The sequence below is a fragment of the Capsicum annuum genome, chromosome 1, assembly GCF_002878395.1.
Source record: "Capsicum annuum cultivar UCD-10X-F1 chromosome 1, UCD10Xv1.1, whole genome shotgun sequence".
Classification (NCBI taxonomy): domain Eukaryota; kingdom Viridiplantae; phylum Streptophyta; class Magnoliopsida; order Solanales; family Solanaceae; genus Capsicum; species Capsicum annuum.
Window position 1 is genome coordinate 112,764,111 of NC_061111.1, and position 23,552 is coordinate 112,787,662.

Consider the following 23,552-nt stretch of genomic DNA (forward strand, 5'->3'; position numbering starts at 1 on the left):
ATTCTTGAGCTCTATGAACTAATTGAATCCATAGATGAACACTACGTATACCTTGGAAGGGAGTTTCTTGATAATTGACGGAGGAATTTCCTTGAAATTTGATCTTTAAGCTTGATTGTGCAACCCTAGTTGTTTTTCTCCTATGGTGCTATTGGATGATGAGCTTTAAGATGTTAATAGGGTTGTAATGTGTTTAGAAGCTATATATTTCGTAGGGTTAAGTTTAGGGATGTGTAAGGAGTGTTAAAAGACTTAATTATCCTCAAAATAAATCAAAACGGAGTGTTTTTGGTATTGGAACTAACTTAGGCAGCGCCTAACCAATCACCTAAGTTTGGTTGGGCGGCGCTTAACCAATCTCCTATCCTTACTGTCTCTCACGAAAATACGCATAACTTTTAGCTCGGATATTGGATTAAGGAGAAATTGGTATCGTTCGAAAGCTAATTCAATTATCTACAATTTGATGGGTCTAAATCAGCCAAAATACCATATTAACATAGAGTTATACTCATTCAAAGATGACCTTTACAAAATCAAACACTAAAACTTGATGGATTCAAAAACTCTTAGCTTGTATTACCTTAAGTGACTCATATTAACTTGCTTAATGTATCATAAGCTATCTTATCTCTACGATATTCATTGTAAGTCATGCACTAAAATTCTACTCACAGGATAGGGGGTTTCATACGTAGGAAAAATGGTTCATCTTCTAGCTTAGAAACATACAGGGTATTACAGGCTCTCAATTCACTACTAGCTTCTTGAGGACATTTTAGGAGGATTTGGGTACCCAGGTTAACCTTAGAACCATATTTCATCCCAAACTGATGGGAAGTCAAAGCAAACTATCCTAATTTTGAAGGACATGCTCTGTGCTTATGTGTTAGATTTTGGGGTCAGTGGGCCCAGATTCTACCTTTGGAAGAGTTTGCATATAATAATAGCTTTCACTCGAGTATCCAGATGGCCCTATTTGAGGCATTGTATGGTTGGTGATGTCGATCTCCTGTTGGTTGGATTGAGACTTCTAAGGCTAAGCCTTATGGCACAGATTTGCTTTGTGAATCATTGGACCGAGTTTGGGTGATTTAGGATAGGCTTTGAGTAGTTCAGAGTAGACAAAGGAGTTATGATGACCACAGACATCGTCCATTAAGGTTTAGAGTTGGTGATAGGGTTTTTCTATGAGTATCGCCCATGAAGGGCGTGATGAGATTTGAGAAGAGGGGCTAAGCGTTGGAGCGTTTAAGATCCTGCTGATAGTTGGGGAGGTAGCATATGTGTTGGCATTGCCTCTTACCTTTTCAGCCATTCACCCAGTATTTCATGTATCTATATTGTGAGGGTATATACCAAATGAGCCACACGTGCTTTGATGGGACTCAATTTAGTTGGATGCGAGGTTAGAGTTTATAGAGGAGCCAGTGTCCATTTTGGCTAGAGACGTCAGACGATTGCGTTACAGGGACATTCCAGTAGTTAAGGTTGAATGGCATCACCATCCAGTTGAGGAGGATACTTGGAAGACCGAGCGTGATTTGCAGGCCCAATATCCCTTCCCGGTTTAAGCCTTCAGGTGTTTTCTTTTCCTTTAATTTCACGGATGCAAGTCCTTTTAGTAGTGGATGTTGTAATAACACTCATGGTCATTTTCCTTGCATTCATATATTTTTCAATATCGAGAGTTTTTTCAGAATTGCCCTAACTTACTTATGACTTGCTAGGACTTACAGTTCGATTTTCAGGTGGTTCATTTGAGAATTTTTGTAATACCAAATATATTGTAGAATATTTAATCTAAATTGGCATTTGGTAGAAATATAAATTTATTACCCTTCTAGAATATTTTTTATTTATATAAAATTCTTTAGTTATGGTATATCTATATTACTTTATAAATAGTTTTATACTCTATTAATAGTTTAAATGATGGTAGTAAACCTAGATATGTTAAAATATTATTATTATGATGTAATAGAGGATTTATTAGAAATAATTTTCTATTAATTAAGGTGTATTCAAAATATAATATTTATTTTACCACGAACCTATGCAATACCCGAATATATATATAATGGGATAACTAAATTTAATAAGGTGACACCTCCACTTCTGAAGTGGAAGGAGAGTCGAATAATACCTTTAACTTTCTAGGTGGCAGTAAGTGGTATAGGTGACAATGTGAGTCATAAGTGATTCCTGCCTAACTTTGCCATATTTGGCTAGGTTATATTAAAAGTATGAAGGGCCTTAGAAATGTTGTTTGAACTTTTTACCCTTCATTAAAAGTTTTTGCTTTAGACAAAATCATCTTTTTACTATTTTTTCCTAATATTTAAGAGTTAAAAATTATTTAAATATATTTATGGTAAAATATTTTCTTATTAGAAGTCATCGAAATTTCGCTATTTTTTCCTAATTTACGAGTTGAAATCAATTAAGTATATTTATAGTAAAACCCTTTCTTATTAGAAGTCATCAAAATAAATGACAACTAATACTTTTTGCATTAGTTTAAGAATTTTAAATCAACAGAATTTGATTCTAAGAAGATTAAATCTAAAAATAAATATAAAACTTTTAGAATTAGAAAAATGTAAGACGTACCAAATTTTTAAAAGTTTTAAGTATGTAAATCAATGATTTTGTAAAGATTTGGCTTTAAGAATAAGGAAAAAATTTAAATATAAAAAAATAATCGTAACAAAAATATAGTGCAAATTGATGCATCTCTCTTAGCCTCTGGCAACAAAGGAAAGAGGTACTATATGGCAAACGCAAGTGATGATCCATCAACCACTTGAAACTTTTGGTGGTAAAATGTATATGTATATATATTTATGTTTACATTAATATAATAAAGTGTGCAAGATTTTTGAAAAATGATTTGAACTTTTACACTTTATCAAAAATCTCTGCAGTAAAAAAATTTATTTAATTTTAAATAATCAACCGTTACTTATGTTACACGTGCGGTTAAACTAGTATATATATGTATGTATGTATGTATATATATATATATATGTTGTTCATACTATTTGTGAAAGATATAGAAATTAGGTTCCAACGATAAATGTGTAAACATGGTCTACCTTAGAGATATTGTGATGTCATATTTTATCCCATAGAAAATTAATTATCTACAACAAGTTATTCAAGCCCGAGTTCTAGTGGAGAACTATTCGGAGGCTTCTCGGAGAGATTTTTAGCTTTGGCGTCTAGGTAGGCTAGGCTTACCCAACCTTTAGATTGAGATTATTTATGGTAATTGTATACTATTATGCTAGTATTGGATAGATATTTGTAATTTCCGTATCATTTGATATATATCATGCCATACTTATCTAGTTAGGGCCCCGTTCTAGTAAATTTTGGTCCCTTATCTTTTAGTATGTTATAACATCTATCACTTTAGGATATGGAATTAAGCTGCAGATCCTTGAATTTATCCCTTTTTAGTTAAGATGTGTGAATGATTATTTAAATGTATTTTAGTTATGATTTAAGGTCAACATATACTTTATTTATATCATTGATTATGAATTTTCGTACCACTTTAGTATTGGTTATGGTATGGTTTGGGTTTTAATTTTATAGTTGGTCCTAGTTACTATGAGTTTCTATTCGAGTTCGGCATCTGGCTGTGATGAGTTGGGAGTTTTGGTATGATTATTATTGTTCTAGGGGTTATGGTCTCTCTGAGTTATGGTTCGAGTATGACATCTGATTATGAGTTCTGTGGTATATCATATATGTGGCCTCTCATTATTACCCACTATCATCGATTTGAATCCGGTACATTGCCACTTGTTATTATCCACCACTATCGGTTCAAGCCAGGCGCTGGCCTCTCGTTATTACCCGTTGGTGCCGATTCGACCTGGTGCATATTTGATATACTTTAAATATTTTATTTTTTCTTGTTATTACTACTGTTTTTATTATATGTGGTCTTTTTATAGTTTCTGCATGTTAGCTCATTACCTATCATTCCAGGCTATGGCTTGGCTTTTTTACTGGTGGAATAAGGTAAATGCCATAATGACTTGAGAAATTGAGTCATGACAATTTTAGGCTTGTTATCCCTTAGTATGGTGTAGTATTTATGAGCTTAGGATGTGGTATTTAGCTGAAAAACCTTGAATTCCTTCCTTTTAGCGAGGTTGTCCTTATGTTTATATAAATGCATTTTAGCTCCAATTCAGGACCAACATATAATTTATTTTTGCTCTTTGTTGTGAGTTCTGACACAACTTTGGAATCGATTACAGCATGGTCCGAGTTTCAGTCATGCAGTTGAGTTAAGTTACTAATGAATTTATTGGATTTTGGTTTTGTTATGGTTAATACAAGTTTTGATTCAAGTTTGACATCTGGTTATGATACGATCGGAGTGTTTTGGTATTAATAATTGTTGTTCTAAAAATATTGACAGTAGTTCTGAGTTCTATTGTACATTATTTATGTGGTCTGTATTATTTCCCACTATTTTAGGTTCGAATCCAGTGTCTAGCCTCTTGCTATTATTCATTGGTGTCGATTTAAGCCCGATGCATATCTGGACAGTTTATTATGTCTTTGGGATTAATTGTTTACTTAGGATCAATTTAGTTATAGCTTACTTATGAATTTACTTTGGTTACTTTTTATGTGTACCCACCAGCTTATGGGTGCTAGGAAGGTTTAAATTGTCTTCTTATATGTGCCTTCTAGGCTTATGAGGGCCCAATTAGGTTATAATTAACTTGTATTTCTTATTGTTGGAGTTCTTATTTCCTGTATTACTTTTATTTATTTCCTTTATTGCACTAGAATTGTCTGTTAACTATTTACTTTTCTACTTCTATCTTCGTTGACTTAGCTTATACTCTCACATTTTTGCTATGCTTTTACTATATTTTAGTTCAGTCGGCCGATGATACCTACTGAGTACTGTTGCTTTGGTACTCATACTGCATTTCTACATCTTCTTCCTGATGTAGATCCGAGTATGAGCTGCCAACATTAACTGGATGCGCTGACCCACTAATAATATGGAGTAGGGTGAGCTTTTTAGTCCGCGACTGATCCTCCCCCATCTGTTCCAGTATAATCTTTTGCCTTGAGACTATTGTGTATATATTATGTATATTAAGGATATTGTCTAGTACTCTTCTTTTGATATTAGTGGCTCTAGTGACGGCCTTACCAGGTCTTAGGTGGGATCATCTTGTATATTTTGTCCTCTTCTTTTCTAATGTATGGTATCATATATAGCCATATTTCTTTGCCCCTGCTTATGTCTTTACTGTTGGTGTTGATTTATTCCAATCTTTTTTATTTCTCGGTCATTAGCCCATTGCTCATCGTTCTAGTCTATAGTTTGGCTTGCCTACTGGTGGGATAGAGTAAGCGTCACCATGACTTGAGAAATTAGGTTGTGACAACTTAGTATCAGAGACTAGGTTGCACTAGTATTATTGGTATAAGTGTCAATGTTTAATAGAGTCTCGTAGATTGGTACGGAGACATATGTATCCTATCTTCGAAGACTACAGAACAGTTTTAGGAAAAGTCTCCTCTTTTTGATTCACTTTTGGTGTTGGGTCTGTGTTGCTCGATAAATCCTTATTTGTTTTACTCGTTCGAAAATAGATAGGATGCAGGGTGCGACAACTGGGGATCGAGACCTCGAGCCCACTTCTAAAGCTCTAGTTAGGGGTAGAGGTCGACTTTGAGGTCAAGGGTAGGCTGAAGTAGTAACCCCAGTTTGAGAGTAGGCTAGGGATCCATTGTTGGATCCTATTATAGCTTCTGATCCTGAAACAACACCAGGTATTCCACCACAACAATAGTAGGTGGGCCAAGGAGCAGCCTACGCTCCACCCGAGTTTATATCTTCTTTGATCCTCTAGGATGCATTGATAGAGTTATTCGAGTTAGTTGGTTGTCCGCTGTAACGCCTCGAAAATGATCCCGAGACGTCACACGGTGCTTAGGACCACAAGTGATCCCAAGCTAACCCTTCTACTGGTATAACTCATAAGCAACTGAATAACATACATAAATTTGGATGTAATAAGCGGAAGATAACTCTTTTCTGAATTTGATCAATATAAAACTAAATAAAAATAATTACAACTCTTCTTTTACAAAAAAATCTGGAATCAAATACCTTAACTCTACTGACTGTCTATGAAGCCTCTACTAGAATTGGCTATAAGTAGCCAGGACATGACCCCCAGCTATCCCAAATCAATACAACTAAATAAAGAAGACTAAGATACTACTCAAACAATATGACTGACTCAAGCCCTTAAATCAAGAGGACTCATCACCTGTTGACTGAAAGGTACAATCTATCTGAATATGGTATGCGTGCTACAACTGAACTAATTCTTACATTATGAGACAATGTAGCACATAGACATATATGTGGATCAGTACTTTGAGGATGTACTGAGTATATGGGGGTCAAATGCATAAGTAAAACATCATCTCATTATCATAATTTGTAAAATAATGCATGCTAAATGTAAATGACTCAAATAAGATGGAATATCTAAAATACTGAAATATGAGGCAATGAGAAGCAAAACATACTTTATGAATCTTGTGAGCCATAACATTTAGTTCTAAAATCTGTACTTTTATTCTCCCTTTAAATCATACTGTCTAAGTGTAGAAAGGACTCACTCTTAATCTATAAGCTGAAAGATGAAAACTGTAGCTAATATCTTTCTATAAAGCATAATTTGAGTAAAACTTGTGAGCCTTAACTCTTAGTTTTCTAAAAACTTTTTTGTTACTCTTTCTGTTCAAGAATCTGGAGTCTGTAAGCTTTAAAACTTTAGGGAAAACTGTAACGCCCCGAAATCTCATCCTGAAACATCACACGCGTGCTTAAGGCTACAATTAGCCCCAAGCTAACTCTTTGAGCCTATTACTACATATAATAACTTATTTGGAGATAAAACAAACAAAACACTGGTACTATTATATCAAATGATAGGAAATACGAAGAAAATACTCGGTCCAAATGACCAGAATACTGGAAATCTCAACATACAAACAATCTGGTAACTAGTCTGACAAAGCCTCTACTACTCCATGACTAGAGAACCATTGGGACAGGCCCCCAACTAACTCAAACTGAACTGAAAGCAATAATATTTCTACTAAAATACTAAAATGTCTGAAAATAGGTCCTCGAACCATGAGGACTCACCACTGTGGAGATGTAGACAAAGGTACTTAGAAATCACTGACGAGGCTAAGACTGAGCACCTGAACCTACATTATAAGACAATGTAGCACATAGATGTATATGTGGATCATCACTTGGGAATGTACTGAGTAGATGGAGGTGTACGCATTTACATAAACATTATCATTACTTTTTATAAAATCATGCATGCATATATGAATGACTCACATGGACTGAATATATCTGAAATATAATTATCATGAATCGTGAATAGTGAAACATGAAATACAAATCTCGTGAGTCATTATACTTAACTTTAAAATCTCTACTCTCCTCTTATTCTCGATACTTGACGGCTAGAGAAACTTTAAACAATACTTTCAGACTCCTACTTTTATCTCATAGAGAGTAAAACTTTTTTAAAACTCAAGGACTCATAAATTCTAGAAACTTTCAACACTTGGGAACTCTAGAACTCTTTTAGACTTAGGACACTTAGAACTCGGGATTATATAACTTTGGACACTCGGGAGTTTCTTCTAACCAACATAAACCATGTGAGCTACATGGAGTCCAAATCTTGTCCTCCTAAGGAAGAAACCTCACATTGGGGAGAGGCGTCATACTCTTGTCAGGGAGTATAACGTCAACTCAGTGATCACTATCTCAGCTCGGGCCCATAAATCTTAGTCCTATAGTGGCACGTAGTTCTAGGGTATGAGCCCTCAGAATCATACCCAACTTGGTGTTAAATACTACTCCCATACTCAGCTCAGAACTCTTAGGAAATCCACCTAAAATAACTCAAGGGTCTATACTGAAGACCAAAATGTATTACTATTTGTTTTAAAAGAACATCATTGTGGATTCCAACTCTATTAGGACCAAGAAAGTCAAATATTTCTCAATAATCTCAAAGTACTCAAATCATAGGTGCTTATAGCACAGAAGTTCATAAAATTGCAATTCTCAAGTGGGTCTTAGTGGCCCATAGTTCAATCTCAAGTTAAGACTCATCAAAATACATACTAGAGATCATAAGGATTCATAAATTATATAGAAATCTAGAATTTTGGCATTATGCATTAATATCTCAACATACTCATGTATCGCAATTTCTAAAACATGAAAATTATCATAATCTCAAGAACAAAAACAAATGGTACAAACCCATACTTCAATTATCATAAGAAGACATGTGAAACCATATATTCTTATAATTTAAAACAACTTTTGGGCACAAGGATGAAATGAGTGTCCTTGTTAAAACCCCACATACCTTGAATTAGAAGATTTGGATGAACTCTTACCTTTGGGAATCTATTCGTACTCTTGAATGAGGGTTCTTGAAGCCCTTTACGTGGGAAACTTAAATCTTGACTCAATTTAGAAAATCTATGGTGGATTCTTGAGTTTCTTGAAAGAGGTTTTGGATACTTAGGGTTTTTGTTGAGGGAAAACTTGAAAAAAAAACTTCATAGAATTCTTGTAAATGACTTTAATTCGGTGTTTGTATGGTTTAAGAGGCTTGAAAAAGTCCAAAGTGCCCTTTTTAACTTCTGTACGAAGCTGGAAAAAATTGAACTGGGAACCCAATTTTATGGGCCACCGCGATGCGCCACTATCGTGTTGGAACAGTGGAAATTGAAAAATGGGAATCTGGGAGTCACTGCAATGTGGATCCATCACGTTGTCCCACTTGTTGGGACCTGTAACTTCAGCGCGATGCGTAACAATCGCGCTAGGCCACTGGAAATTGACTATTGGGAAATTGGGGTCCTCTGCGATGTGCCACTATCGCGGAGTTCCACTGGAATTTGACAATTGTCAAATAGATCCTCTCCATGATGCGCCAAACACTAAAATGACGTTGTTTTACAACTATGACTTAAATTAGCCATAACTTCTTGCCTGGATATCGAATTTCGGAGAATCTTATATCGAAGGAAAGCTTATCAAATTTTCCATGTGATAAAAAGACAAAATTAGGGAAATTTTATATGGTTAAAACAATAATCACTTAGGAAGTCACTCTTTAACATTCTTGAGGACAAATTCAGCTTAGGAAAAATTTAGGGTATTACAAAAATACTTTATCTGAAGAGAGATACTTTAAAACTATTCTGATAATCTTTTCTATTAAGCTGTAGAGAATTCTTTCAAAAATTAGGACATATAAACTTTGGGAGCTTTAGAAATTTTGGAACTTTGGGAGTTAGGGAATTTGGGAGTTTCTTCTAACCGATATAAACCATGTGAGCAGACATAGAGTCCAACGTTTTGCCTTCCTATGGGATGGATCCTCACGGTGGGGAAAGGAGTCATACTCTTGCTAGGGAGTATAACCTTATCTTAAGTGATCACTGGCTTAGCCCACTATGGGCGCTTAAAACCTACGGTGGCTCATAGTTCTGGGGCATGAAACCTTGGAATCATACCCAACTCAGTGCTAAATACTACTCCCATACTTATTTCTCAGAACTTTAAGGAAATCCACTTTAAAACAATATAAGGTTTTATAATAAAAACAATTATGCTTTGCTTTGCTTTAAATCATAAACTGTATGAATCATGTGGTTTCCTATCTTAGCTCAGATCAAAAGATCAATCTTTTCTTTTGAAAGCACTAATCAAAACTCGTCAATAGGACTTAAGATCATAATCTCCTTACAAAATCATCAATGGTACTTAGGACTCAAAGGATAAAGCTTTAATGCATCAATAATTACATCAATAATCAGATTTAAACTTCATTCTCAATAATCATCTTTTAAAACTTTCAACAATCTCAGTCAAGATAATGGTATATAACTCATAATATGAATCTTATAATTTCAAATGTGAATATATATAAATTTCTTGCAATTGGAGCCTTAAATGTCATTAAAATTTCATAAACTAAAATAATGAGGATTTGGGCATCAACCCTAACTTTAATTTCATGGGAAATCATAGAATATTCAATAAATTTGAAATCAAAATTAAGTTTTGGGCACAAGGATGAAAGGTTTATCCTTGTTCAAAACTCCACATACCTTGGATGATGAACTAAATGAACAAGCTTGCTTTTGAGATCCTATTTGTGCTTTTGAATGATGATTCTTGGAATTTTTGAGTAGGGAATCTTGAATCTTGAATTAATTTAGAAAAAAGGATGGTGAAATCTTGAGATTCTTGAGGTTGATTATTGAATCTTAGGGTTTTGTTTGAGAGAAATTTTGAGGAAAATGAGCATAAAATTCTTGTAATAAGCTTAAATCTTTTGTTTGGGTGGAATTGGGGGCTTGGGATTTAACCAAAATACCCTCTTGGGCTTTTAAACAAAACTGGAAAACATAATTTTTTTTCCGATTTGGTTGGCCACCGCGATGTGCCATAATTGTGGTGGCTCACTGGAAAAGGATGAGTGGGAACTGGATATGCTCTGTAATGCGCCACTATCTCGGTGTCCCTTTGAAATGACATTTTGGCCACTGATGCAATGCGCCAGTATCACATTGGGCTATTAGATTTTGGAAAATAGGAAAATAGACCACTCTGTGAATTGCCAATATCGCGAAGGTCCACTGGAATTGAAAATTATAAATTTTGCCTTCTCCGCGACACGCCAAGTGCCCAAGTGGTACGCTGCCAACTTAAAAATGCCAGAACTCCTTCACTGAGTGTCGAATTTGGGCAACACGTGTCCTAAGAAAGCTATAGACTCAAGCCAGAACTCACAGTTTTTGTATTTAGAGTAAAGTCTATAATCTCTCAAAGTATGGAGCACAACCTTCAAATATTTCTCGTGCTCCTCCATCTCCTTGAACAAACTAGAATGTCATTAATGAAGACTACCACAGAGAAGTCCAAATAAGTTATAAATGCATTTTAGTTCTAGTTCAAGACTATTATATACTTTATTTTTATGAATTTTTGTGATTTCTGGCACAACTGTGTCATCGATTTATGGTCTGGGTTTCAGTTGTGCAGTTAAGTTTGTTACTTATGAATTTACTAGATTCTAGTTCTATATGGTTACTATAAGCTCTGGTTCGAGTCTGAAATCTGGTTATGATACGATTGAGGTGTTCTGGTATTGACTAAGATTGTTATAGAAATATTGACAGTGATGCTGAGTTCTGTTGTACATGATTTATGTGGCCTCTCATTATAACCCACTATTTTTAGTTTGAATTCGGGGTCTGGCCTTTCATTGTTATTAATTGGTACCGGTTTAAGACTGGTGCACATCTGGACAGTTTATTATGTCTTTGGGATCAGGTGATTATCTGGGATTGGTTTAGTTATAGGTTATTTATGTGTTTACTTTGGTTACTTCTTGTGTGCATCCATCAGCTTATGGGAGCTTGATAGGGTTAATTGTCTTCTTCTTTGTTCCTTTTGGCCTAATAGGGGCCCAATTAGGTTATATTTAATTTGTATTTCTTACCATTGGGGTGTTTATTTCTTGTATTACCTTTATTGATTTTCTTTATTACACCAGCATAGTCTGGTAACTATTTACTTTTCTACCCCTATCACCACAGACTTAGCTTATACTCTCGTATTTTAGTTATGCTTTTACTATATTTTAGCTTAGGCGGCCAAAGATTTCTATTGAGTTCCCATTGTTTTGGTACTCATACTGCATTTATGCATCTTTTTCCTGATGCAGACCCGAGTATAAGCCACTAGTGTTGACTGAATTCTCTGACCCAGTACTGATCTAAAGTAGGCTGAGCTTTCTAGAGTCTGCGGTTGATCCTCCTCCATCTGTTCCAGTATATTATTTTGCCTATAAGACTACTATGTATATATTATGTATATTTTGGATACTGCCTAGGCAACACTTGTTGTTAAAGGCTTTAGACAGAAATAACGCCTTGATTATTTAGATACATACCCACTAGTAACAAGGATTTCATCCATTTAGATGTTTGTTGTACTAGCTACAGTATATGATCTTAAAATTCATTAAATGACTGTTAAAACAACTTTCTTAAATGGATAATTGGAGGAACAAATTTACATGAAATAATCCGAGGATTTTACAGTTCCTAGTAAAGAAAGGAAAAGTGTACAAACTTGTTGAGTCACTTTATGGACTAAAACAAATATCAGACAGTGGCATGTAAAATTTGATCAAACCATGTTGGCAAATGAATTTAAAATTAATGAGTGTGAAAAATGTGTTTACATTAAAGACACTCCAAATCACAAAGTTATTGTTTGTTGATATGTTGATGACCTGTTGATCATCAATAGAGACATTTCCGACATAAATGTTGCTAAGCGAATTCTAGAAAACAAATTTGATATGAAAGACCTTAGAGTTGCTGATGTGATTTTAGGATTAAGAATTCATAGAACTCCACAGGATTTAGCATTGTTATAGTCTTATTACATTAAAAAGGTACTTGACAAGTTTAAGTATTTGGATTTCAATATTGTTAAGACACCAATAGATATGTTGCACTTCAAGAGAATAAAGTTGAAAATGACTCACAATTGGACTATGCACAAGTATTGAAAAGTTTGTTGTATAACATAAATTGTGCGCGACCAGGTATAAGAAATGCTATTATTAAATTGATTCAGTTCAGTAGTAACCCCAATCAAAACTTATTAGATGACAATTAAAAAAGTTTTGGTGTATCTAAAATATACTCAAGACTATCCTTTGCATTATAAAAAATATCCAACTGTAATTGAAGTATATAGTGGGGAAAATTGAATCACCAAATCAAATGAAGTAAAATATATAAGTGGGTATGTATTTACTCTTGGTGGAGGAGCAGTCTCTTGGAAATCATCCAAACAGACATGTGTTGCTCGCTCTGCAAAATCAGAATTTAACATTTTAGATTTGTCCAGTGAAAAGGAAGTATGGCTTTGGAATTTCTTGAAAGATATTATTTTTTGGACCAAACCTTTGGCACAAGTATGCATACACTATGATAGTCAAGATGCAATAGGTAGGACAGGGAGCATGATGATAACGATAAATCTTATCGTATTAGATAGAGAAATAATATCCTTAGAGAACTACTCTCTAGTTAAATTATGATTATTTACTACGTAAAGTCAAAGGATAATGTGTTGGATTCACTTACAAAATGCCTCACTAGAGAAGGTGTTGAAAGATCATCAAAGCAATGGATTAAGGCATTTGATGAGACATCACGATGGTTACTCTACCTAGCATACTATAGATCCCAAGATGTAGGTCCAAGGAGATCAAACAAAGTTGTGATTGATGGCTCAACATTGCGAATAACTTCACCTATTCTCATGATGAAGACAATGTTTAGGAAATAAGAATAAGTCTTAAGGTTTGAAGTTTTTTAATGGTTTTTAAGTTTGGAAAGTATGACCAAATAGTTTATCTGTAGGTATTAAACATTTAGAAAGAACTTATGTGAGTGTGAAATGGAAGCCACTTCAAGAAGAAAAATAGTAAAAGCCTATTCTCTAAGCTCTCATGAAACTAGGTACTGTTCATGGTTGAAACAAACAAAACTGTGAGAATCATAAATGGTAAAAGGCTAGTTGTGTGACTTGTATTGTCTAGGTGTACAACAAAGATTGACGGTTCAAAGATATTGCATCTATCAATTGACTGAGTGCATTCAATATAAGTTAACTATCGTGTTGAAACCCTGAGAGTTGCACCATACAGTGAGGGACCAAGTCGCTCAAAGTCGATCACAGGCAAAATACAGTAAAGTAACTATGTAATCAAAGAATAGTGCAGGAAGAGTAAAAACATAAAATTTTAACATGAAAACCCCCAAACGTGGAAACCCCCTTGCTCAAGGAAGGAAAAAACCACGGCTTTCCCTCAAAAGCACCTTAAAATCTACTATAATCAAAATCTTGATTACAGCCTTCAATGAACCTAACTCTAGGTTCCTTTCACTAGTAATAACTCTACTACAAGTTCATCTTGACAACTCTTCCAAGGACCCTCTACACTGATTAACTCTAATCAATATCAAACTTAGGTAACTCTACCTAAGCACTCTCTACTCAAATAGAAAAGTACATTACTCTTAAAACACGAGTAATTTATTTACAATTTAAAACTCACTCATGAACAATTTCTATTTAAGAACACATAATAGCTAAGAACTTGAGCATTGTCGAAATGGGGTTTTTGCTGCCTCTCTTCACTCTTTGTATTTGCCAAAAAACATTTGATGAAGAAGTATATTTTTTTATAGTAGAGTGACGATTAAGATTGAAATATCATTGGACCAAGTGTACTATTCAGTATAAGAAGCATCTGTAAGTTTATTACGCAAAAGGAAAAAATTATGTAGACATGCATATCAGTTGTAATGTATCATGAACATCTAGGTACCTGGCCCCTCGAAGTTAGCTGCTCATCATCAAAACTACATTTAGAAATTTCCCCCTTTTTGATGATGACAAACCAATCATACAACTTTAAGCAGCAATACACATCCATCATATTTAATCATTGTGATTACCACTCTGAAGATAAATATTTCCCCTATCATCATGATTCTACCATCACTATCATGTAATAAAGGGACCTGGCCCCTTATTGTCATTTGTAGCAAAAACATTGAGCACATGTTTGCTTCCCCCTGTCATAGTGCCTTAAAATATTTTCTTCCCCCAATCACTGTGCCTTACCTTACTTCCCCCTATCAGCAAGCACTACATGAGCACACATACACACACTTGGTCCTTATATATAAAGTCAGTATTCCCCCTTTTAGCATCATTGAAAAGGATTAACAGTAAATCGAGAGTAAGGAAAAGCTAATTAACTCATGTCCACTGGGCAACATTAACATAAAGAACAACTTTAAACTGAAAGAGACAAATGAGGCACAAAACAGAATTCATCTATTCATAAAGGTTAGCACTAGTGCAGCAAGCTAAAATAATCAACATAAAACAATTGTATTTAAAAGAAAATATTAGTATCAAGACAAGAAACTGACACAGGGTTGATGAGGAAAAAGGGATAATAGGGCTTAGGAAGAGGGAGGTTTGGGGGGGAAAGGACTTAAGCAGCATCTTTATTTTTGCATTTTCAGCAATGTGGGCATTCAACAATTATTTGGAGAGAAAATTCACTTCAATATTCACTTCTTAAACTTCACCTATCAGTTTTACCACTTTTTCCTTGAGTTTAGCATCTTCAGCTGTAAGTTCATCAGTGGCACTTGGTCCCTCAGAAGACAACTTCTCATTCTGCAACTTCAGGTGCACTATTTTAGTATCTTTGGAAACCAACTTGATCCTTAACTCCTCAATTTCCATCCCTAACTTCTCTTGAATAGCTAGCAACTCAGACACTTGAGACACAGATCCAGCTTTGCCCTCTATGCATTTATTCTCCACAAGAGTTGTCAGGCTAATCATCTGCTTGATTGTTCCTGGTGTTCCCTTAGTTCCATACATACCATAATGTTCAAACACCTTGTTCAAGAGATTTCTATATAGAATTTCATGTTTTTATTCCTTTTCATAAAGAAATTTATGCATATGCTCTATCATTAGAGCCGGAAGACTTATCAGACCTTAGAAATAGGACCTTGTTGATAAACTCAAATACCAAATGATAATAGCTTCTTAAGAACTTTTTTTTCACTTTAATTGTTGATATTCCTCCTACCTTTGATGCTTCAATCATAAATTCAGTAGTAGGTTGTTGATTTACCATAGTTCTCACACCTACAATAGGTACATCTAAAATTCTACCCTAGTTTCTCCTCATCTAGTTTGATAGGCTTTCCTTGTACTTGGGAATTCAAACTTAGCCCATCTTCTGAGAATTTCATATTGTAATAAAATTTCCTAACCTTAATTTCAAACACTATAGGGGTTGATTCATCAAACAAGTTCAGCCAACCTTAGTATCTGACATACTCAATTAGCTCTATCATTCCAGGTTTTTCATAGATCTTTGGATCAAACTTTCTTCCAGACAAAACCTTTTGTGTCATTAATATTTTATTTATTTTTTCTCTTGCTAGATCCCTTATGTATTCTTCTTTTCTGCTTCTCTTAAGACTATTGCTCAATTTTTCAACCATAGTTGTTTTCTTCTTAGGATCAGGTCCCTCAGAGTCTTTCCTTTTGTTAATAGTTATATGTTTAGGCTTCATTCCAGCAGGGTACCAGACTTTGACTTAGAGGACCTAGTCCTCTCTACAACATGAACCCCATTTTTTCTTTCCTCTATAGCTACAACATCTTCTAAACTCATGTCCTCCTTCCCCTCAATCTCTACAACTGCAATATCTTATTTTTCCTCTATTACACTAGTTTTCATAAGCCTTCTTCTTTTCATGGTAAAAGTCTTAATCTTATTCATTGCATTTGCTAGAAATTTCATCTCAGACCATCTAGTGGAGTAAGATCTAGATAATTTTACCTCAGAATCCACTATTTTCTCATTTCCTATACTTCCCCTTAGCTTCTTCACAGATAATCTCAGAGGTACTTTATCCTTTTTTTTCTCATCATTATCACTTAATTACTATTATTTTTCATTACCAGAGCTTTCCTTGGTATCATATGCAAGCAAAAGTAAGTTTTCAGCCACCCAGTTCTTATTGTAGAAAAAATCAACTCTTTTTACTGTTAATTCTTCACCAAATAACTGACAGAAGATAAGGTTTGAATCTGAGGAAGTAGGAGACCTATTTCTTACAAATTTTCGAAAGTATTTGCCTTTTTGAGTTCTTTTGACAACCCAGGGATCTAAGAGTTTTCAGGTACTTTTAAGTTTTTTGAGGAGCGAGTCTGAGATTTCTTGTTCTATTGGTGATTCAAAGCCATGATTGAAATCCTCTACCATGATTGATTGAACATAACTTTCTAGGGTTGAGTAAGGTTCAATGGGAACTGACTTATTTAGGGATTTCAAATCTCGTAAAGATGACTCGAAGGGTAAAGTTGACTCAGTTTTTGGTTGGAGACTTAAAATAGTGCTTTCTATAACTTTTATTATTCAAGGAACAATGTATTAGGAATGTTCAGCCTGATTTTGTAGTTTTGTCTACCTCAAAACTTTTAGCTGGGTTTGAGAAGGTAGAATTATTAGCCATTTAATTCTGAGGGTGAGAGAGATGAAATAAGACCAGTTGGATTATAAAATGGAACTATCTGCTTTTGTGGAGGAGAAAAATACACAAGGCCTATTTAGACAACATTTTATGATATTATTAGAGCATAATGTATAGGTACTAACCTGAGAGATGGGACTAGGTCTCCCTCATGTGGGTGAATTTTCAAATTTGTGCTTGTTACATTTGTCTACTTCCAAAGATGTTCCCTAGGGTTTATACCTGAAAAGGTATAATATTGAGTTAGACCAACATGCACCTATTTTACCAAAGATACCTGCCTCCTAAACATAGTTAATTTCTTAGGAATGACACCAATTCACATGTTATAAATTCTGTTGGACCTTCTTCGTCTGAGATGGATTTCCTAGAAACCAGGTCCCTTGAAATCATCTATTTCAAAATAAGACACCTTCGTCTTGAAGTATCTAGAGAGAGATAACATAGTTAAACTTTTCATCATTGTGCTTTGAAACCCTTCAATCGATGAGCTAATCCTAATTGGAATCTCATTCCCATGTCTGGAATCATGATCACAAGTTGGATTTGGGAACTCACTTAAGTTTGAATTTCCAGTAGGAGGATAATGGGGTGATCGAATTTTCTTATCCTATCTAGGCAGTGACAAATTCCTCTTTACCTTTTTTAGAGACTTGAATCCCTTATGATATGCACTATTCTGTTGAATGTATTTAGTATTCCTTAAGTTACCCTTAAGCCAGTGCTGACATCTTTCTTTCAAATGTCCATCTCTTCCATAATGAGTTCACAAGAGTTTGTGTCTTTTGCTTTTATCATCATGAGAAACCTATCCTTTAGACTCAAGAGATTGGAATTCTTTATGATAAACCATACCTCTACAATTATTAACACCTTGATTAGTCAAATTAGAAAGGATCTGTGAAGAAGTAGTCGATCTAAGAAACTTGTTGTGCTGTTCTCTCAAACAGACCAAGTCCCTTTATAACTCTTAATTCTTGTGAAGTGCTAACATAAGGTGTTCTTGTGAATCCTTCAATTTATCCTCAAGATCAATTTTAAACATTGAATCTTCCTTCTTCCTTTTACCATCTACATCATTTACCTTCTTCGGTTGACTCATACAATTTAAATTTTTAGAATTTAATTTGGTAACCATTTCTTTAGTTTCAGATATCTGAAGAGTTAAGGCAATTAATTCATATTCTTGATTTTCTACTTCCTTTTCTAAAGCATTTTTCTCAGTAGCTATTTCATATACAAAGTCAATCAAGAATCTAGCAAGCCTTTTTATCTTTCTAGCAATGCAATTATTTAGATTCTTCTTAATAACAGAAAGAGTTACCTCCTTTTCTTTTTCATCTTCTGTGTTTTCCATAAATATAAACAAGGAATCATAGATAACTAAATCGTCTTCCACTGCTAGCATACAAACATCTCTAGTCTTCTCATCTTCACCTGAATCACTAGAAAAGTCTCCCCATGCTGCCAGTGCTTGTTTTACATCATACTCAACTTCTGTCTTCCTTATTGAATTTTTAGGGACCTGGTACATGTGCTTCTTTTTGTCACTTTCAGTCTTGAGATACTCCAGATAAGCCAATTTGTACATTGGAAAATCCCTAATAAAATGTTCAGGACTCCCGCATTTATTACACACCATAACATCGTTCCCTTTTTACTATTGCTTTCTTTTCTTTGGAACTGACCACTCTTCTTCATGGCTCTAACAATCCTATTTTCCAATTAGGCAACATCAGTATCATCTTTATTTGAGTAATGTTTTGAAGCCTTTAATACCATAGATTTTTATCTTTTAACTTCCTTCTTCTCTAATTCTTGCTTCTTATTATGAGTTTTTAGGTTTCCAATCAATCCATCCATAATGAGGGTCTTTAGGTTTCTGTCTTTAGTTATGGCATCTAGTTTTATTTCCTAGGACTTAGTAGGAGCTCCAAGAATCTTTCTCACTTGCTTGTACAATGGAATAACTTCTCCTAAGCAGTAAAGCTTATTTGTGATAGAAGTGAATCTTGTGTGCATTTCTTGGATGGTTTCTCCTTCTTTCATGGTGAAGGTTTTATAATGAGTAGTCAGCATGTCTACCTTAGAATCCTTCACATCAGTAGTACCTTCATGTGCAGTCCTCAAGGAATCCCAGATCTCTTTGGCATTTTCACAAGCTCAGATCATGTTATATTCATCAGGACCTATACCACAAACTAGAAATTTCTTGGCCTTGTAATTCCTCTTAATTTTTTTCTGTCTTTATCATCATACTCTCTCCTACTTTTAACAACCATTCTAGTTATTTCTCCTTCTTTGACTTCTTTAATAGGAACATGAGGTCCATCATGGATTATGGCCATCAGTCCACTATCTTTATCCATAATGAAGTTAATTATCCTAGTTTTTCACCACCCATAATACTGCCCATTAAATTTTGGTGGTCTAGTGGTAGATTGGCCTTCTTCTAGGTTAGTGAAGCAGTCATGCTAACCAAATCACTCTAGGTGTGAACCTTTTAGAGTGTTCTAGCTTTGATACCAATTATTGAAACCCTGAGGGTTGCACCACACAGCGAGGGACCATGTCCCTCAAAGTCGATCACAGGCAAAATACAGTAAAGTAACCAGGAATCAAAAGATAGTGTAGGAAGAGTAGAAACACAAGATTTTAATGTGAAAAAAGCCCTTGATCAAGGAAGAAAAAAACCATGGCTTGCCCTCACAAGATCCTCAAAATCCACAATAATCAAACTCTTTATTATAACCTTCAGTGAACCTCAATCTAGGTTTTTTTTGCTTGTAATAATTCTACTACAAGCTCATCTTGACAACTTTGCCAAAGACCTCTACACTGATTAACTCTAATCAGTATTAAACTTAGTAAACTCTACCTAACCACTCTCTAATCAAAGAGAAAAGTTTATTACTCTTATAATACGAGTAATTCATTTACAAATCAAAACTCACTCAAGAACAATTTATATTTAAGCACACATAAACAGCTAAGAACTTGAGCAGGGTTGAAATAGGATTTTTGCTGCCTCTTGTATTTACCAAAAACTGTTTGATGAAGAAGCATCTTTTTTATTTTATAGATGAGTGATGATTAAAGCTGAAATATCATTGGATCAGGTGTTCTATTCAGTACAAGCAGCACCTGCAAGTTTGTTACACAAGAGGACAATACTGTGCAGATGTGCATGCCAGCTGTACTGTATCATGAACATCCAGGGACCTAGTCCTTTGAGGTTAGTTGCTCATTATCAAAACTAAAAATAGCATACTAAAAATTCAAAGTAAAACCCACTTATCCAAATGCAATTAGTCTTTGCCTGTAAATCATATAGTGGTCTATATATTTTTTTAATCTAGTAGTCATTCCCCATTCATGCTAGGATTGTTGGGTTTTAGTTAAAATGTGAATGGTAAATGGAAGAAATAAGTGAGTTGTTTCAGTTTAAGAAAGGAGTGTTCTCCCATATTAGTGGGAGAAAGAGACATTTTTATACATAAAATATGGAAGCATTACTCTGTGTTGTTAGTGAGGCAAAAAGAAAATAAGTCTTGCATCGTTGTCTTCATCACTCACTTGGCTTCGACTCTGAATTTGAATTTGTCAAACAAGTGACCAACACACTATCTTTTTGGACAAAATTCATGTGAAACTTAAGTATTAATGATTTTGTAATCCAAAAATCTGATCTGAATTTTTTTCCATTTGCGGATGCATATTTGCATGTGCAACCATATGTTAAAACACACATTTAAGGAACGCGATCCTTCATTTCACTGTTGAATGGAGTAAAGAGGAGATGCGAGCGCGTATGGGCATCTGCAGACTTAGATGCCAGCACACATCACTAGTCAACTTCTTACTTTAAGTAAAAGGCGATGTGTGACTGCACATCATCATCTACGGGCTCACATGGGTCCGCATATGTACCCGATATTCTAAAGTAGTACAAATCTTCACAAACCATTGCTTCTTTTCGGAAACAACACCTTTTGGCTATAAGTATCTAACTTTTTATTATGTATTGGCATGAAAATTTTAAAGTTAAAATACTACTCTTTCTTAAAAAAAACTCAAGTGTAATTTGCTACCGTTAAGTGAGTTTATTGTTTGGTAGAATTTGAGGTACCACTATTCTACTAAAGTGATTTATTTATCATCCATAACCTCGGGTATTTGATGGAAACAATTTTCTTAAGGACACACTGTGAATTTAGTGGACTTGAATCTTCTAATCTTTCTCATTTTAAATGTTTAGCTTACTATTTTCCAAGAATAGTTTGAACTTCTTTGTTGTTCTTAAGTTATAAACTTATTGTTGAAGTTTTGGTTTGACTGCAAGTTTTAGTTATACCCAAGAATAACATACAAGGATGATTTTCGACCAATAGGAGAGTGTCACTCAAACCATGCAGTACCGTAGTCAATGACCAAGCGCTACATACCTACGAAATCATTGGCGAATGTCAGCCTAATAGCATGTGTCCAACGTAGACATGGGCAGACCTATGTAGGATTTTGGGGTGCTCCGACACCCACTAAACTCGACGCGGAATAGGTATAATTACATAAAAAATATAAAATAATAGGTATAAAACATATAAAAGTATCCACTATAACAAAAAATTACTTAAGGTGCTTCAGTGGAAGGAGGCCCTGGGTTCGGACCTTCATTGAGGTAATTGTTTTCTTTTTTTTGGTTTTTAAATTTTTTAAGCACCCGTTATCCTTAACTTCTGGGTCCGCCACTGAATGTAGATCCGTTGAGAATCATCTGCACACCTAAGAGGTCTGACACACTGGTTTCTCATCTGTCCTTTCATGCACGGTCGTCATTGCAGGTAGTCTCGTTCTATTTCTATCTTGCCCAAAAGGACATTCATCCATCTTATTTTCTTTCTCGGGATAAGGCCATGGGACAATTCCAGTTCTATCCACTCTGAGATGATCCACACTTGCCAAAGCCATACTACCCCATACAATAGAATTATTATTTCATTTTTAAGTCTAACTAGGCTATACAAATTGAACGAGGGCAATACTTTTTTTTTCTGGAGATTGTTAAATTCCGTTTTGAAAATTTTCAAAGATTCAAAAAAGCTCGAGGAGAGAAAGATCACAGAAAGAGATGTAACACGCTATGTTTTTGAAAAAATAATATAAAAAATTAGGATAGAAAAATAATATTTAAAAAATGGATATTTTTCTAGTTTCCATAATCGAATCAAAGTAAGAGAATGATCAATTCTCCTCAGAAAGAGAGAAAAAAAAAACTAAGATAATTAAATGAAAAAAGGAAGACTACATTAAGTAAATGACTGATCTCCATTCTGATTTACTTGTCGCATTTTGACTTGACACACCTATTAAGAAAACAATCATGGTACAATGACTTTATAATATTACTCCTATTAATTGATGTTTAGTAATAGATATTAAGAAATAATTTAGAGAATAAGTAATTAATGCTAAAAGTAAAACATGAAAAAATATTTTTTTTCTTAATTTGTCAAAAATGACAAGTAAAAATGAAAATTAAGATAAAAAATAGTGACAAATAAATTCAAACGGAGGAAATATTTTTGAATAACGTTCCAAGCAAGTTCATTTAGATTCGTATGATATGTACATATTAAAAGAGAATGGCAAAATGGCTCGATGGACCCTTGTACTATGTCTGTTTTATAATATGGACATTCCTACTTATATGTTTGTCATTTGGACCCTTGAACCTGTTAAAAAATAATATTTTAAAGGAGAAAGGACATAAACGACACTTCAAATTAAACTATTTCCTTGAAAATGGTCATGGAATTTAAATTTCACTTTCTAGCCATTTTAATTTACTGACTGGTTCTATATTGTTTTTACACAACTTTTATACAGTTTTTATACAAATTTTATATATAAATATTCTATACAAAAATTATACAGTTTTGATACATAATTTATATAATAACTGTACATTTGCACTTCAAATTAAACTATTTCCTTGAAAATGGTCATGGAATTTAAATTTTACTTTCTAGTCATTTTAATTTACTGACTGGTTCTATACCGTTTTTACACAACTTTTATACAGGTTTTATACAAATCTTATACATAAATATTCTATACAGAAATTATACAGTTTTGATACATAATTTATATAATAATTGTACTTTTTTTTACAAGTTTTATGCGACAATTATATAATTTGTACACACTTTCTATATATTGTACATATACATATTTGATAGAACTATACAATTTCTATACATATATCTTAT